Source organism: Tachypleus tridentatus, chromosome 12 (assembly GCF_004210375.1).
Source record: "Tachypleus tridentatus isolate NWPU-2018 chromosome 12, ASM421037v1, whole genome shotgun sequence".
NCBI lineage: Eukaryota > Metazoa > Arthropoda > Merostomata > Xiphosura > Limulidae > Tachypleus > Tachypleus tridentatus.
In genome coordinates this window covers 100,243,371-100,260,983 of record NC_134836.1, presented here as the reverse complement: position 1 = coordinate 100,260,983, position 17,613 = coordinate 100,243,371, and positions in this window count along the sequence as shown.

Genomic DNA, 17,613 nt, shown 5'->3' with positions numbered 1-17,613 from the left:
GGTGAGCATGTTTGGTGCGACGGGGATTCGAACCCGCGACCCTCAGATTACGAGTCGAACGCCTTAACCCACCTGGCCATGCCAGGCCTTACTTCTAATATAATTTTGCTCCTTCTTAAATAAACCTCATGAGCTGATTATTCACATTAAGAACAAATAATATTGTTTTTAGTTTTTCTTACGTTCTAGTTGAAAATATATTTTAATCTTTTCATCGCAATGAAGGTATTAGTCTAGTTGAATATCATAAATGCACATAAATAAAAATCACAGACTCTAAATAGAACTGTTATCATGGATACGGAAATAATAACACATTTCAAGTAAACGTTTCGTGTATCATAATGTAATAAAATTTGTACTTTTTTTTTGTTCCTGGACAGAAAGTGTTATTTCCCAATTGCTTATGTCTAAAGTGAATGAAAAAGACCTATTTTTCTCTTCAAACTTTGCTTTTGTGATCTGGGAGCATATGATGAAAACATGATGGAAGACTATATTTGGGGGCTGATACGTAAAAGTGATTTACATTACAGTCGCAAATCTCAAAAAACTACTTACTTCTAAACAGTTTTGTATCACTTTAGTATAAATACATGTAAACCATGATTTATATGTTGTTTTATTCAGACCTTATGTAAATGTAAATGTGCAAATTTGCCTGTTTTTACATAGAAAATCGGTTAATTTATAAATTGTTTCATCCAGGTCACAAAAGAGAATAATGGTTATTTTCTGTACTTTTACAACATAAGCAATTAAGAAATAACACATACTGTCCAGGAACAAAATTTGTGTTACATAATGTAATGGTTTATGTTTTTAGATCAATTATTTTAAAATCTTGGTTGGGAGAGCAGTAAATCTACGAACTTGCAACGTTGAAATGCAACTTTCAATTTCGCTGTGTGGACACAGCAGGTAGCTCAAAGTGGCTTTGTTATAAAACAAAGAACAAAATTCCAGTTAGTCGGTTACAGCCAACTTGAAAGATAGGGAAAATAAAAACATTGAAAGTAACGAAATTATGAAAGGAAAACAGTTTTGGTAATTTGATAAACCTTTCTTTTAACATTGACGGCTATGTATACAACAACAACAACGATGATTCCGATAAATGCTAAAACATTTTATTTTCTAACCAGACGTACGAACTACAACAAATGTACTAACCAAACATATTGTATCATATAATTTACAAATACATGAACACTAAATTTGTTTTGCAATACAACACCAAATAATCTGTTCAGCTGGTAGGATAAAAACTATCGTTATTTTTGCGAAGGTGTTTACCAAGCTCTGAGAAAACATTAATTAATTAATTTGATAATACAAACGTTCAGTTTATGTAGCTTCTAATAATCTGAGTTTGGCCATTCACTACATATGTATATATATATATATATTGACAAGTTCAACGTCTTACTGATGTTTTGACTAATTGGCCTGGATGGTTGAGGTCATTTATGTTCTTCCGCACTCTTTGACAGTATAGCCTATTTGTTTATTAACAATGTGCACGCGACTGCTGATTTTGTGTAACCAAGACAAATGGCTCTTAACAAGTATTTTGCACAGATAAATATAATATGATCCTGAGAAAATTTCATATAGTTAACTTATTCTGTTATTTATTTCTAGGGGGCCCGGCATGGACAAGCGTGTTAATGCGTGTGACTCGAAATCTGAGGGTCGCGGGTTTGCATCCCCATCTCGCCAATCAGCCGTGGGGGGCGTTATAGTCAATCCCACTATTCGTTGGTAAAAGGGTAGCCTCAGAGTTGGCGGTGGGTGGTGATGACTAGCTGCCTTCCATCAAGTCTTAAACTGCTAAATTAGGGACGACTACTGTGGATAGCCCTTAAGTAGCTTTGTGCGAAATTCAAAACAAACAAGAAACAAATGTATTTCGAGTTGCCCATCTGGAGATCAGGGGTGCCAGTGGCTGAAATAACTTTGTTGGTGCTGATGAGTGATTTTAATAACATTCTCCTTCATGACAGAGTTTTAATAAGTGTGTCAGAAGGACAGTCACCGAGGTTTGAAGAGTTTTTATCATTGTTTGTAATTGGCTACATACTAGTGTGGGTTATATTTTTAACGTTTGGATTTAGATGTTAGCTATAGGGCCCATGACGTTAAGATGAAATAAAAATAACTCTTGGCTGTTGGCCAAGAAAGTTCTAAAGAAATTTGTTGAATATCAAAAGATGTTTATGATTACGAGATTCAGTAAAGCATTGCGTCAATATATTTTGATATTTTGCATTCGGTTAGTGAGAGAATAATGGATAATGAATGAGTATTGAATTAACTTTGTTTTTGGTCATTCACTGAAGAGTTAGTAAATTTCATTACTTGATCAGTCAGGCGTGAAATTGCGCACGAAGTTTCTTTTTTAACATAATTTGTCATACAATTAACATTATATTTACATTAAGCTTATAAGTTAAAACACTGTACAACTGACCACACCTCGCAGAGAAGGTAAAAAAGTAACAAATTAATATATTATCTTCACGTGGACAGGACTTCAGAGTACTTTCACAAGAACTGGCCAAACAAAATACGACGTTGTAATAATACTTTCAGTTAAAGCGTGATGCTTTGATAGTTGTAATGTAATTGTTTGCCTTGGCAATTTAAGGAGTTAATATAAGTTATAGAAGGTACTACTTGTATGTTAATTTTTTTTCTTTGATACACATTATTTGTCTCTTTCATTTTAATGATCGTTATTCAGGGATAAAATTCTGCTGGTACTCACCGGTACTGAGTACTAAAACTTATCTTACTAGTATCGGGACTTCTTTGAGCTCCTTTGTCGTCTTTTATGTTCACACGTGGATTCTTCCTTCTTCTTCTAAAACAGGTTCACTTCACCCAGCTGAGGACAACTACATCGTTTTATTGTTTATGATAATTTTGTCCCTATGGTAACACATTCGTTTATTCGTTGGTTAGTGTAGTTTCGGAGATCTTTACCTTTGTATAAATATTTTGTTTAATTGAAAAATATTTTATACACAGAGTGCTTAACATAAACAGAATCTGAAGTAAGCCTACTCAGAGGATGGAATTTTGTTTATAATTTTACTCACTTCATTGAATGAAAGTGTTTTTCGCATCGTGAATTTATTCGTTCAGAATTAGAAGCAAGCTTCTCATTTTGAGCTGTAACTTTATGTCTGATTCTGTACAAAACTGAGAAGGTGGAACATGCATATGTTTATAAAAGTCTATAACTATTTGATCGATGAGAATATATTGAAGGTAAGATGACATACTTTCTGTTCAAACATCTCCCAAATCGACAATTGTCTGGCTATCGCTTTCTGGTCAAGGACAGAACTTGATATGTCTTTCGCCCCAACCCCCCAGTGGTATGTCTGCGGACTCACATCGCTAGAAACCAGGTTTAGATACCCATGGTGGTAAGTCTGCACTATGAAGTGACTTTGGAAACTTCTGTTTGGGTAGTTTTGTATTCCCCCTCTCAGTAGCACAGCGGTATTTTTGAAAAGTTACAACGCTATAAAGCTGGTTTCTTTATTGGTGGTGGCGATAGCACAGATATAACAATCGTGCTTTTGTAGAAACAAAAGAATCTTTTGTATTTATATCTTTATGTATATATTACCTGTATTAGTTGGAGTATAATGCTACAAGTAGTTGCAGGTTGGTGATCTGTTGCGGTCATTGACTTCCGAAATATCTGTCTGGAACACATACGTACTGATGGAGAACGGTTTATTTTAAGGATTTGGGTTCTGAGATCAAAGTTCAGCTTATGAGGTTTATGAGAATGTAAGGAGCCGATAAAGAGTGTTGGTAAGCGGTGTTTAACATAAAGTATACGGGTGTACACAGTATGCCATTGTAGTAAATCAGTGTAACCGGTGCGTGAGGTAATTACAAATTAAGAATTAAACAGTATATGTGAGTCTGAGTGTAAAATCCAAAGAGAACATATGGCACAGTTCACGGTATGAACGTGTGCGTTAGTCGGAGAAGTTAAATAAACAATAAACCAGCGAACTCTGTTTTCGTTTGTTTTGTTTTGTAATTTCGCATAAACGTACACGAGGGCTATCTGCGCTAGCCGTCCCTAATTTAACAGTGTAAGACTAGAGAGAGACAATTAGTCATTACTACTCACCGCCAACTCTTGGGCTACTCTTTTATCAACGAATAAATGGATTGACCATCACATTCTGTCGCTCCGACGGTCGAATGGGCGAGCTTGTTTGATGTGAAGGGGATTCGAACCCGAAACCTTCAGATTACGAGTCGAGTGCCTTAACCACCTAGCCAGGCCGAGCCATCTGTATACGAAGCAGGAATACATATGATCAGTTATTCATTACGTTTTTTTTCTTATGCTTTTATGTTTAAAGTCCACAAGCACAAAAAACCGTGCTATTGGATTTTAAACATTAAAAGAGAAGTGACGTAATAAAGTTATTGAAAAAAAAACCCGACAAATTACCCACTTTGAGCTGCAATTCAATGAAATACTTTCAAACAAGTGATAAAATATGAATAGTGTATTTTACTGTTTTTTGTAGTTAAGCACAAAGCTACATAATGAGCAATCTGTGCTGTACTTACCACGGGTATCGAAATCCGATTTCTAGCGGTATAAGGACGCAGACATAACGTTGCGTCATCGGGGGTTACTCGTATTTTGAAAATAAAAGTTGTTTATGAGGGTTGATAAGGAGAGAAAAGACAAACTTTAAAATCGTGACTATAATTTTAAATAGTTATTTTTATTAAATTTTTGTTACTTTTTTTCTTAAACTGTTAATTGTATGACAAGTTTCATGTGAATTCGAGTAGAAGTGTGTATGTGGAGAGGCTATTTTTAAGTTAATATTCCAAAACATTGCCCCGTAAGTTTAGTTGTAACAAAGTACAAATATAAAATCTGCAAGACAGTTCATGGACCTCTGGTTTTGTTGTTGTTCTATTCAAGAAAACGTGTTATTTATTTACTCCAGTCCCTCTATTCTTGTGTCCTAATACAAGGGCACTCAACCACTTAATTATCACATGTTATTTGTTCCGTTACCTAATTAATAAACAAAGAACGAAATGTGCATTTTAACAATTCGTCCAGTAACACTAAATGCGTGTGGTTTCCTTTGTTCTACATTAAGATATAAATATACCAATGTTTACATATGATCTTGATGTCACAGATTTGAAGTATGTGATGCGTTATTTAGTTTTCCAAGATAGAGAATCCTTTGATGGGAATCTTTGAATGCTTAACTTTTCGGGGTGCCCCATGGGTTTGTTTTGTTATGGAAATTTATTTTGCACCATCACATGATTGGAAATATTTATATTTCACAGAGATCATGGTGCTGGAGTATTGATGACCTAACGAAACAATACCATGTTTTCCAAATGAAGAATTACCTGGAAGATAGGAAAGATAATATAATAAGAAAATATTTTGTTTAAACATTAAGATATGATAGACTTCTTTTTCCATTTCTTCAGACCCATCAAACTTGGTTAAGATACTTTTATTATTGAAAGTTTCAGTGTTAATAACGAAAAAGTTGTAACTTATACAATGAATACCATGTTTTATTTATTGCTCGTTTACGATTTTAAAATCAACACTAGACTTTATATTTTAGTTACACAGCGAGGGTAGATTTTGATCAAACTTATAATATCGTTTTATTGAAAAATATGTCTTCCCATTGTATGTTTTGAATTGAGCACAAAGCTACACAATGGGCTATCTGTGCTCTGCCCACCACGGGTATCAAACCCGGTTTTTAATGTGTAAGTCCGCAGACGTACCACTGTGCCACTGGGGGAATTTCCAAACCTAGTTCTTCCTTGGTTCGATTGTTATAAAATTTATAATCAATATAAACAATGCTTTCACGTTTTTAGTTCACTGAAAAATGTAACACGAGACAGGCTACGAACTGTAAAATTTATATTCTATTCACAACACTGAATTTTCCCATATATCTTCTACTAGGACAGTAATGTACGTTAGAAAATATATATTTTTAATTTCTTTAAATCGGGAACCTCGTAGAACTGAAATCATGATGACAAATCACAAACGTTATATTAAGCAACTGATATCTACGGGCGGTAATGAGACGCGTGGCCCACTTGAACTGATACATAAAAAGAACATTGGCTCTTTTGTTAAATACATACATACACAAACCTCTTTCAGTTCTGGTTTGATAACGTAAAGTAAAATCTTTCGCTTTTCTTCGAACTTTAAACGAAAAATTTTACAAAATCTAAATATGTTTACACTTTACTGATAAATAGTGCTACATATCGGAAAACTAATTTTGTTGGATTGCCAGAGTGCGTCGTTTTTTATTTCATGCTTATATTGTGTGTTAGGTCATTTTATAACGTAAGAGAAACTTCACCTTATACGAAACTAAAGGCCATGACGTGACAAGAACGTCATTTCCTGACATAAAAGGGTTAAATACAACTACGTGCTGATATAACATTAAAATAAACTACGCTACAAATGGTTATTCTTCATGACATAATAAATTATTCTCCACACGGTAAAACAGATTTCAATTTCTAATGACATCACTTCCTATCATTGTAATATTTTTATTAGTAACTTCATAAAACTTGTATCTAAGTCAACCAACAACACAAATTACCAAGTGACATAAATACAATTTGTTCTAAGTATCCCTTAAGATTCATAACGTGTTTGAATATTACTTGGAGAGTTAGTTAATTGATATATATGTCACGTTGTTCAGGTTAAAGGTGTCCTGCACCCAAAACTTGATAGCACAGAAGAAAAAAAAACTTTACCCATTCTTTTCTCTTTCTTTCGAAATGAACTTTCGAATATAATACTAGAATCCTTTATCAGGTTATTGTACAACTGTTTTCATGCCGGATTAGTTTAGATTTTAACAACAATATAACAGTAGCAAGCATAGGTCATATAAAAGAAATTAAATGAAAGAGTACAGATCACGTATGAACTGAATTCTTCTACACATGGAAAACAAATAGAATAAATATATAATTAATAAAACATGAAGTTATGCTGAAATCGAATGATCAAATTTTAAGTCAAATTAAATCAATAATTCAATGATATTCATTAACATGCTGAAATTTTGTTTAACGAAGAACAGAAAAATGCACAATCAGTAACAATACAAGTGAGTAATAAACGACTGTTCGATCACTAAAAACTGTAACAAAGCAAGTTGTTAATCAAAGACCTAGGACTAATATTCAGTCTGTACATTGGCCAAACGTTTGGCCCAGTACACAGTTTGACTATAATAACAATAGGTTCTTTGGTTTGGTTTGAATTTTGTGCAAAGCTACACAAGGGTTATCTGCGCTAGCCATCTCTAATTTAGCAGTGTAAGACTAGAGGGAAGGCAACTAGTCATAATGTGAAGGTGATATGGATTAAAAAATCTATATGCACAAACGTTATACCATAAATACAACATTGCAATACAATAACAGCATTACAAACGCAAAACATCAAAAGTTTACCTATACAAAATAAGCAATGAATAACACAGATAGCCTTGAAATAGCTTTGTAAGAAGTTCAAAAATCAAACAAATTCTTATTTCAAGTGGGTTTCTAGTATTAGATTTGTTGCGCCACCTGTTAACAGCTATTACCACTGATATAATGAACATCTGTACTGTTAATAATAATTTCCAACGTTATAATTTTCAAAGCCAGGAAGCTATTTCCAGCTGTATAGGCTTTATAACTGGATGCTGAAAACTGTTAGTGAAAATCGTCATCCATCTACGGATGATGAAAACGATAAAGCCAACTGTAGTTAGGTTAAAATAAATTAGTAAAACAAAGCCAGCATCAATACCAGTTTATTTATTTGCATACAAAACGTTTTTAATCATGGATCTTGCTACAATGTTTATAACATGTTTACCATAAACTACTGAAAGCAAGCAACTCGGAAAGCGAAATATTATACGTTTTCTAATAATTTCGTATTCGCACACCTAACCCCCTCGTCCCCTAGTGACACAGCAGAATGTCTGCGGACTTAGAAGAACGCTAGAAAGCAGAATTCTATACCCATAGTGGGCAGAGCACAAAGAGCCCATCGTGTAACTTTTTGTATAATTACAAACTCTTCCTACGTTGTTGCTTTAGAATGGGTTATGCTCTAGTTTTGTTTGTCGTTAGCATTATGGAAACGGGTTGGTTATAACAATAATAGAAAAAAAAATCACATAACTAGCTTTCAGAATATAATTTCTCACTAAATAAAGTATAATATCCATAAATTAATTCATCTGTAACAGTTTTTCGATATTAATAGATAAGGGATTTAGAAAAATAGTTTTTCATAAGATAATGTATTCTTTTTTTGTCATAAGATAAACTAAACTAAATGTGGGGAAGACACATTTGCAGTTAACACAATTTTTATCACGAATTTTAAACTTGCTGGTTTCTTTAGCTTTGCTGTGTTTTGGTGTTTAAACCACATCTTTTGAAGTATTGCACAACATATATCTTTTCAGAGAATCTTTTGTTTTCATCGTCTAGCCTGATTGATGATCTGTAGTAATTAACGAAAAGCCTCTCAGACAGTGACTAGTAGAAGAGAAAAGGTAGACCTGGATTGCCATCTTTACAGACCTCTGTTTTCTAATGCGCGATGAACAAAGTATGAGTAATTTCATGAAAACGTCTGCATTTACCGCCACTTTTTCACACATTTTAGGTGTATTGGTTTCTAATGCTTCGCCATCTTTCGTTGTTCAATCTGTAACTCTTAACTTTATCATGATCTGACTTGCTTGTTTAGTAAAGTGGAGATCTTAATGTTATGTCGCATTTGCATATATGTTATTAAAGATGAATTTTAATCAGACTACCAATATTTTTATATTTTATTTTTTAATGATCCAACAAGAGAATGTATTAATGAAATTGTGTAGTAAAGGAATAATGCAATTAGTCTCAACCACAAGTTACTATGGAAAATAAAACATAATAGAATAAGTAAGTTAAGTTTCTTCATGTCAAAAGTTGATAATGGTAAATTATACAGTAATAAATGACAAATCTCTTTAAGATTGAACTAATACATTACTTGCAAATTCTTGGTATAAAAATGTGCAAATAACTTATTAAAGTTTGTTTGTTTGTTTTTGAATTTCGCACGAAGCTACTCAAGGGCTATCTGCGCTAGCCATCCTTAATTTAGCAGAGTAAGACTAGAGGGAAGGCAGCTAGTCATCACCACCCATCACTAACTCTTGTACCAACGAGGCCCGGCATGGCCAAGCGTGTTAAGGCGTGCGACTCGTAATCTGAGAGTCGCGGGTTCGCATCCTCATCGCGCCAAACATGCTCGCCCTTTCAGCCGTGGGGGCGTTATAATGTAACGATCAATCCCACTATTCGTTGGTAAAAGAGTAGCCTAAGAGTCGGCGGTAGGTGGTGATGACTAGCTGCCTTCCCTCTAGTCTTACACTGCTAAATTAGGGACGGCTAGCACAGATAGCCCTCGAATAGCTTTGTGCGAAATTCAAAAACAAACAAACAAACTTGCACCAACGAATAGTGGGATTGACCGTCACATTGTAACGTCCCCACGGCTAAAAAGGCGAGCATGTTTGGTGTGACAGGGATTCGAATCCGAGACCCTCAGCTTACGAGTCAAGTGCCTTAACCACCTAGCTATGCCGAGCCTGCCCATAAAATATTTACTACCCAACCACTAAAGGAGGGGGGGAGAGAAGAGGAAAAACCACAAGAAAAACAAGACAAGGATAATATATTCTTTAGCAAACAGAAAATCTACAGGTTGGGATGAGCAGGGATATTCTTCAAAAAAAATCGTCAAACTTGTTCCCGTGGAATTTAATGAATTTAAAAAAAAATGTACAAATTAAAAGTAACGTTTGCTGTCACAAAGTAGCGATTACAAAAAATAAACATAAATAAACTGTAAATTCAGTAGACTTATTTAAGTAAACTACGTCTGAGGTCTTATTCATGGATTTCCGGAGTTCGTTACAATTCCGGTTACATTCGCGTACAATTTGATAGCTACAATTATAAGATTAACACATATATATAAACTACTGACTCGTAATAACAGACTTTACTTTGAAATTAATTTTACTTTCTTCTAGGTGTTAGTTTGGTTTTTGTGAATTTCGCGCAAATCTACACTGGGGCTATCTGCCGTAGTGGGCCCTAATTTAGCAGTGTAAGACTAGAGGATAGGCAGTTAGTCATTACCATCCACCGCCAACTCTTGGGCTATTTTTTAACAACAAATAGTAGGATTGATTATGCTATTATAACGCCACATGGCTAAAAGGGCGAGCATGTTTGGTGTGACCGGGATTCGAACCCGAAACCATCAGATTACGAGTCAAGCGCTCTCACCACGTGGCCGTGCCATCACGGCGTAAGTAAACGTAAGTTTGTAAAAAGGCTACAGTTCCAACCAATTTTACTGTTCATTTTTAAGCTACTGGATAATAAAAGAGAAGAATGTGCCAGTTTATTTGCTGTTGTTCGTTTTTTAAACAATGAAAAACGAATAATTGTTTTTGTTGTTCAATTTTTTGGATACCAAAAAATGAATTTGCTCTTTTCTTCGTTTTCCACTTTTTAAATAAAGGAACATGAAAGAAAAACGAATTTTGGAATGAGGGAACACGAATAATTAAAAAAGAACCATTTTGTTTTACATTGTTTGGTTTTGACTTTTAAATAAGAAACGATTCATTGTTTGTTTTTCCATTACTGAATAAGGAACAAGGAACCAATATATTTTTTGAACAACGAAAATGAACTTATTCCTTTTCATATTTCAAACAAGAGAACATGAACAACAAAACAATTTTCCTTTTTTTTTTTGGCTTTTGAATTATGAAAAATGTAAAAAAACGAACCTGTTCATTTTCTTTTGATTTCGGAGAATAACTTTCTTGGATATTAGATTTTCAACAGTGGTGTGTACAGTTAAACTGAATGGGGTAGTCTCTACAGGACATCCAGGCATTTATTGACAAGAGTAATACAACTTAAACTTTGGTCAACACCAGCGTATAGAAACTGGGGTTGTAGCTGGTGGACAGATTTTGACGGTTCAAGATGTTTTTTCAGCATTTCTGATAGCATGTACTAATTGATTAAGTTTGCAATCCAGGAGCACTCGTGAATTTCTCTGTAATGGAAGGTATATTACCAGGTTATGGAGAAACATGGGGTAGCATAAAATCAATGGACAAGTTGGCTGTGGTAATTCAGAAACTAGGACACTGTTGTAGCTGAGTTTCTCTGATATTCTGACATAGTGTTGACCTGAGTTGTTTATCAGACAGTGTTCAAGGCTTAAAAGAAAGTTTGGGTGTATGATTTGAATCACTAGAAGGAATACTCTGAAATAGCTTTGGTAGATTCTGAGGATGTCTCTATATTTGTTTGTTTGGAAATTTCGCACAAAGCTACTCGAGGGCTATCTGTGCTAGCCGTCCCTAATTTAGCAGTGTAAGACCAGAGGGAAGGCAGCTAGTCATCACCACCCACCGCCAACTCTTGGGCTACTCTTTTACCAACGAATAGTGGGATTGACCGTCACATTATACACCCCCCACGGCTGGGAGGGCGAGCATGTTTGGTGCAACCGGGAATCGAACCCGCGACCCTCGGATTACGAGTCGCACGCCTTATGCGCTAGGCCATGCCGGGCCTATGTCTCTATAAACAAGTTTGCCAAGTGATTAACTGTGAGAGGCAGGTTCTGCAGCTAGAATGCCCAAAGTCATTACTTTCAATAAGAGAGGAAGAAATCAACAGTGGTAGCTGATATGGCTGTACCTAAGGCAGACTGCACTTTATTGTAGTGACAATACAATAGTAAGCCTAAGCTTTGCCAAGGGCAAATCAACAACAGACACATGTTCACTGCTTTTCAATGAGTGGGCAGACCTTCCTTGATCCTTCCATAATGGTTGTGCCACTGTAGATAATGCTTCCACTTAGATGTGACTCTTGTAGCTTTTGCTTTGGATGAAGGCAGTTAGGTGAGTTAAGTAAAATGACCATTCCCTGCTAAGCAGCAAAAGTACCAGTTTTGAATTAAGGTTCAGGAAGGTCAACAGTAAGCAGTAACTCAAGTCCAGTATAATCATTGACAAGGAGAAGTGCAAAGTATAGCTCGTGTCAAAAGGTTTGGTGGTCAGCCCAGCTCTTTTGAAGCTAAGTGATATTTGGTATCTGCTCATAAAAGTACTGAGGAAGAGTGACGGAGTTTGTTTTTGATACAGGAGTAACCAGGACAATGATTGAACTACCTTAGTCAGTTAATGTTGACTCTGTTCTACGAAACCATGATTAGCTAGATGTTATAAAGAAGGAACATTTCCAATTACATCCAGATGGTGTCAGCCACAGAAGAAATACAGTCATCTCTAACCTCAGTTTTGGAATTAACATACTAGGGATGGACATACTGCAAAAATTACTGGTCATTTTTGTCTGTGTAATAGATTACCTGCATTTCTATGAGAAAGTCACCTAGTTCAAGAACTGTAAATTACATAATCACATGAGTATCATTATGAAAGAAATCTCAGTATCTCCATGTTCTATGTTATGGTCTGTAGTTTATTACAGACAAGGTTTAGGACATCGGCACAGTGTAACACTGTGATAAAGCCAATACAAAGAATGTTGTTTTCTGTCCAGACAGCAGGTAGCATTACCTGAAATAATAAATTTGTCAGAAGAGAGTTGAAATCTTGGTGTTGGTATTCAGTAATTATAGACAGTTGGTAATCTAGCTTCCCATTGGAAAGGTTATTACCACAGAGATAAACTGTTTTAGTCTTCTGTGTTATAAACATACTTCTGTATATTGTGTTAAATTTTCAGTAAAAAAAAATTAACTCATCCTTTTATTTTATTGTATTTTGCTTTAATTTATTGTACATAGTGGTTCCTCTTTTAAATATGTGTGCACATACTTTTGTAGTTTGGATTTTTTTCATTCTGTTTATCTTATTAGCTCATATATTATTTTGATATACTTTGTTTTTCACTTGCTTTTTAATATGTCTTGTTTCTTATAAAGGAGTCAACTCCAGGCATTCTCTGAGAAATGCAGTTCATCTGTAGTCACATCTCTACAAGTAATATAGCTAAACAATGATTTATACAGAACAACAACATAAAGAACCTCATAATCAAGTTATGATTAAGAGGTCAGTATGGAGGTGAAAATAAACTGCAGATCAACCTATCACCTAGGACATTGGTAAATCTATGGGATCACGATACTAAAATGAAGGGTTTTATTACCCATAATTGACAAAGCAGACAGCCCACTGTGGCTTTGCTCTAAAACAAGCAAAGTTTTAAGTCTGGGTGCATTTTATCTTGTATTTAATGTTAACAGATATATTTTTGTTAAATGGTTTGTTTCTGCATATTAATTTACAACCTATTGTTTAACAAAGTGGTGTTCTTTATTTTGCTTGTAAATGTCAGTGTGTAATTCCTATATAGGAGGAAGAGCAAGTTACCGTGATTAAACTTTGCTATGAGAACCTGGGTTGAGCTTATTCCAACCCAGGTGATCATTGTGGTCTCAAGCCTAGTTGAAAATGGAGAGTATTGTCAGGGACAGCCATCAAATTATAAAAATTCTAGGCTAATACAAAATATGGGCCATTGGTTAGTTGGTGTTCAGCGTATGATTAAGGTGTCCCCTGTAAATAAGCCAAATTGGCATCCCCTGGTTGTTGTGAGAAATGGACAAGGGTCATCACAAAACCCACAGCTCCATCTAAAGAAGTGGAAAGGAAGCAAAATAAAGTGTATAACTATAGTTACAACTTGTAATCTGTCTTGTTTGATTGAGAAGGAGCAGAAATAGTTGATGTAATGATGAGAAAAAATTCTGATTCCGAGCTTACTCTTCATTTTGAATATGTTGAGGTTTCACCTAACATATGGTTAAGAAAACTTTTTTCAACTCACCTATGTTGTTTTCTGTTGAAGTTATTAATACCTTTAACTACCCAAGAAGAATACTACTTAATGCAATCTTTTGTAGAGATATCCACACCGATATCTCAATAATCGTTTAGGGTATATCAAGATGTTACAGACATTTACGTGTAATAAATAATGACCACTTGAATGCTAACACATGTCACTCTGGGTACATTGCGAGGTTTCTCAGGAGCTATGGAATTTGATATTAGTTAAATTTCACCTCTCAACTAGTCACACATTTCAAGAATGATCTTGACCAAATTATACTTCAGAAAAACTACTTACAGAAAATATCCAAAATAAATGCTCTACAATACATGTTTGTGTTTGATATATTAATAAAGGTTGTTCATTTTGTATTGTTCCTGTGCAGCCTCATCATTTCATTGAACATCAACTTAGTTAAGTAAGGGTTTTAGTTTCACTGCACAATTAGCATCTTAAATGAATCTGTTATCTCACAAACCTATCAAAGAGCTCAAAGAAATGTTCAGTTTACCTAAATATATGATCAGTTGTTATTCTTTCCAAATTTTGATGGCATGTAATATGCTTGTGATTATGTTTAATAAATGCATTGGAGTCTTCAGTGTAAAATGTATGTTTTAATTATCAAGAAATACCTTATACACAACTCTTGGTAACAATAACACTATGTTCAACACTTTAGAATTCACATGGCTTTGCAAACATCTAACAGGTAGTAGCAACTGACCACTAATAATACTACAACTACCATATGAGGTAGTCAAGGTGTTAAGTGTGTCATGATAAGCCACGATGAAAACTTTTAAAAAGCTGCAATTGGGAAAAGTGTGAGAGGGGTCCATTCCATTAATTTTTTCTTTTTTTATAAGCTCTTCCAGGTACTTTTGGTGTATTTTGATGTTAACTTATTTCCACTTATATACACACACTTGATGGCCCTGTTTAATTATTATTCTGTACAAAAGACTGTATATAATAACTACAAGCATAACTAAGCTTTGATATTAGGTCCAGAAATGTGTTTAGGAGCTTGACAAACTTAACAGTTAATTTGAAGTACCATATATTAGTAAAATGTAACAAACAGATATCAGTCTTGTACAATATCTGGGACATAAATATCACTAAGTACAACTGATAAAGTCAAACTAGTAATGTTATTAAGTCACTCAAAGTTCAAAAGAGATACAACAACTCTTTTAATGGAAACTATAAATTTTGTATTTTACAAACATTTTTACACGACGTGATTCAGTTCACAGAATGAACGAACATAAAATCTGGCCATATTTGGAACCACATACAACAGAAGATTTCTTTATACAAAATGAAGACTATTTCTGACACCCTTAAGCCTTGCCCAATTCTTGAATGTATGTTTACAAACCCTAATTACAGTGATAAGCAGGCAATATTCAATGAGCCTAACCTATCCACATGAGTCCTTATATGGGCATGATGAAATTTAAAACTCATACCAATGTAAACAGATAAAAAAAAAAGAGACTACATACAACCCCTATACTGCATTCTAGTCCCAACAGGTTAACTTAATTAGGTCTTTCCCTTACTTAACATAGGTACTGGAGCCCTGTGGTTCTTTAATGTTATCTCTGGATAGCTTCATCTCTGGTAAAAGTAAAAACTAACAACCAATTTTTTTTTTTTTGGAACTTATGAATTCATATTTTAGATTCTTTTAAAGTGCCAATAGTAACTCATTCCATTAGTCAATAATGCTGTTTGAAAAATAAATCTGTTCCAGCTGGGGTACAGTCAGTCTTTTTTTGTTTTTTAATCTCAAAACTGTGTTCTTATGTCCTTTCTTCAGATTACAGAAAATCAAATCATGGGTTTTTACCTTATCAACCTTCTGGATAATGTAAACTTAAATAATATCATTTGTTATCCTTCTTTCTTCAAATGAAAATAAATTAAAAGACATTTATCTATTCAACAGCTTGGCAAACATTTCATCCCCAAATCACCACAGCAGCAGAACTCTTTTGAACACTTTCTAATAAGTCAGTACAATTTCTTAGATAAGGAAACAAACTGTACACAGTATTCAAGAAAAGCACAACTCTCAAAAACAATGATTCATCTAGAAACATAATAATTTATTTTGAAGTGTATTCTGTGCCTGCAAATACAATATAAAATTCTATAACTTTACTACTAGCAACATGGTATTGCTACAGTGGTTTGAGTCACTTGTGCACCACAACACCAAGATCCTTTTGTTCCGTCTTGCTATTGAGTAGGTTCCTATCTATATTAAATGTTATCCAAATTACAATTCAAATGTATTACCTTACATGTATTATTATTCAAGATCATTTGAAAAGTACTTGTCCAACCTATAGATTTATTCAATTAAGTCATACCATAACATCCTCAATACAGCTGAAACCCAAAAGTTTAATTTTATTAGCAAGTATTCTAATTTACCATCATGCTTCTATCAGTAAATGATCTTTATCATAAATCTGATGTGCCATTATATAATTAAAATAAATGAAGAAAAATGATGGAACATCAACATAATCCAATAATACTATAACAGTATTTGTTAAGCAATTTGTATACACACCTTGTATTTCAACCACTACTATGTCTGTCATATTCCAAGCAGCCTAGAGAACTCTAGTACCGGTAGTGGTACTATGACTGGAACAATGACCTTAGCAGCGTTGGGTATAGCAGATAATGTGTAGCTAACATATTATTATAGACTCTTCTTTATTTATCCTCATAACTTCTTATTAATGACTGGTGTAAATAAGAGGAGATAAAGGTCAATGCTCCGATACCCAAGGTACCCCACATGTAATAAAGGTCCAGTTTTGATGGACTCCATTAATAAGAAACTTTCTTTCATCTATTCAGCCATCCTACAATGGAATTAACTAGTCTTAACTTATCAATGTAATTATCTTAAATACTCTTTTGTGTGAACAATTATCAAAAGTTCTTTTAAATATAACACCAAATCCACACACTTCAGTTAAACTCTTTCTACTTACCACTATATCTACCATAGAATGCTCATGGTCATGAACATCGCTGGTATCTTCTCTTGTAAAGACACAAGAAGTAAACATTTAAAAAACTCAGACATCTCATAGTGTTTAACAAAACCTTCTCACCAGTATCCTTTCAAGGCCCAATCTCAATTTTAATATTCACATACTTTTCATATATATTAAAAATATGTATATATAATTAATATAATATATTAATTGTACCATTATGAGCAACATTGATAAGGGGCAGATCATTCCATGACAATAAAGAATAATTGAAGATTTTACTACTTTTTCAGGATGAACGTACAAGGGCAGCCAAACTGTAAATTTACATCTGTGATGTTACGTTAAAAATATTTTTTAAAGTTAAAAAAATGTTATGTCTTTATAGATAATGCTGGCATGTAGAATCTTTATATCTCTGCTGAGTAGTAAAGCAGCTCCCCAACTTCAAGAAATTCTTCAGTTTCAAGTGATAAAGACAGATTTTATCAATTTATTTCACTAAAATTAGTCTCCCATTATACCAACA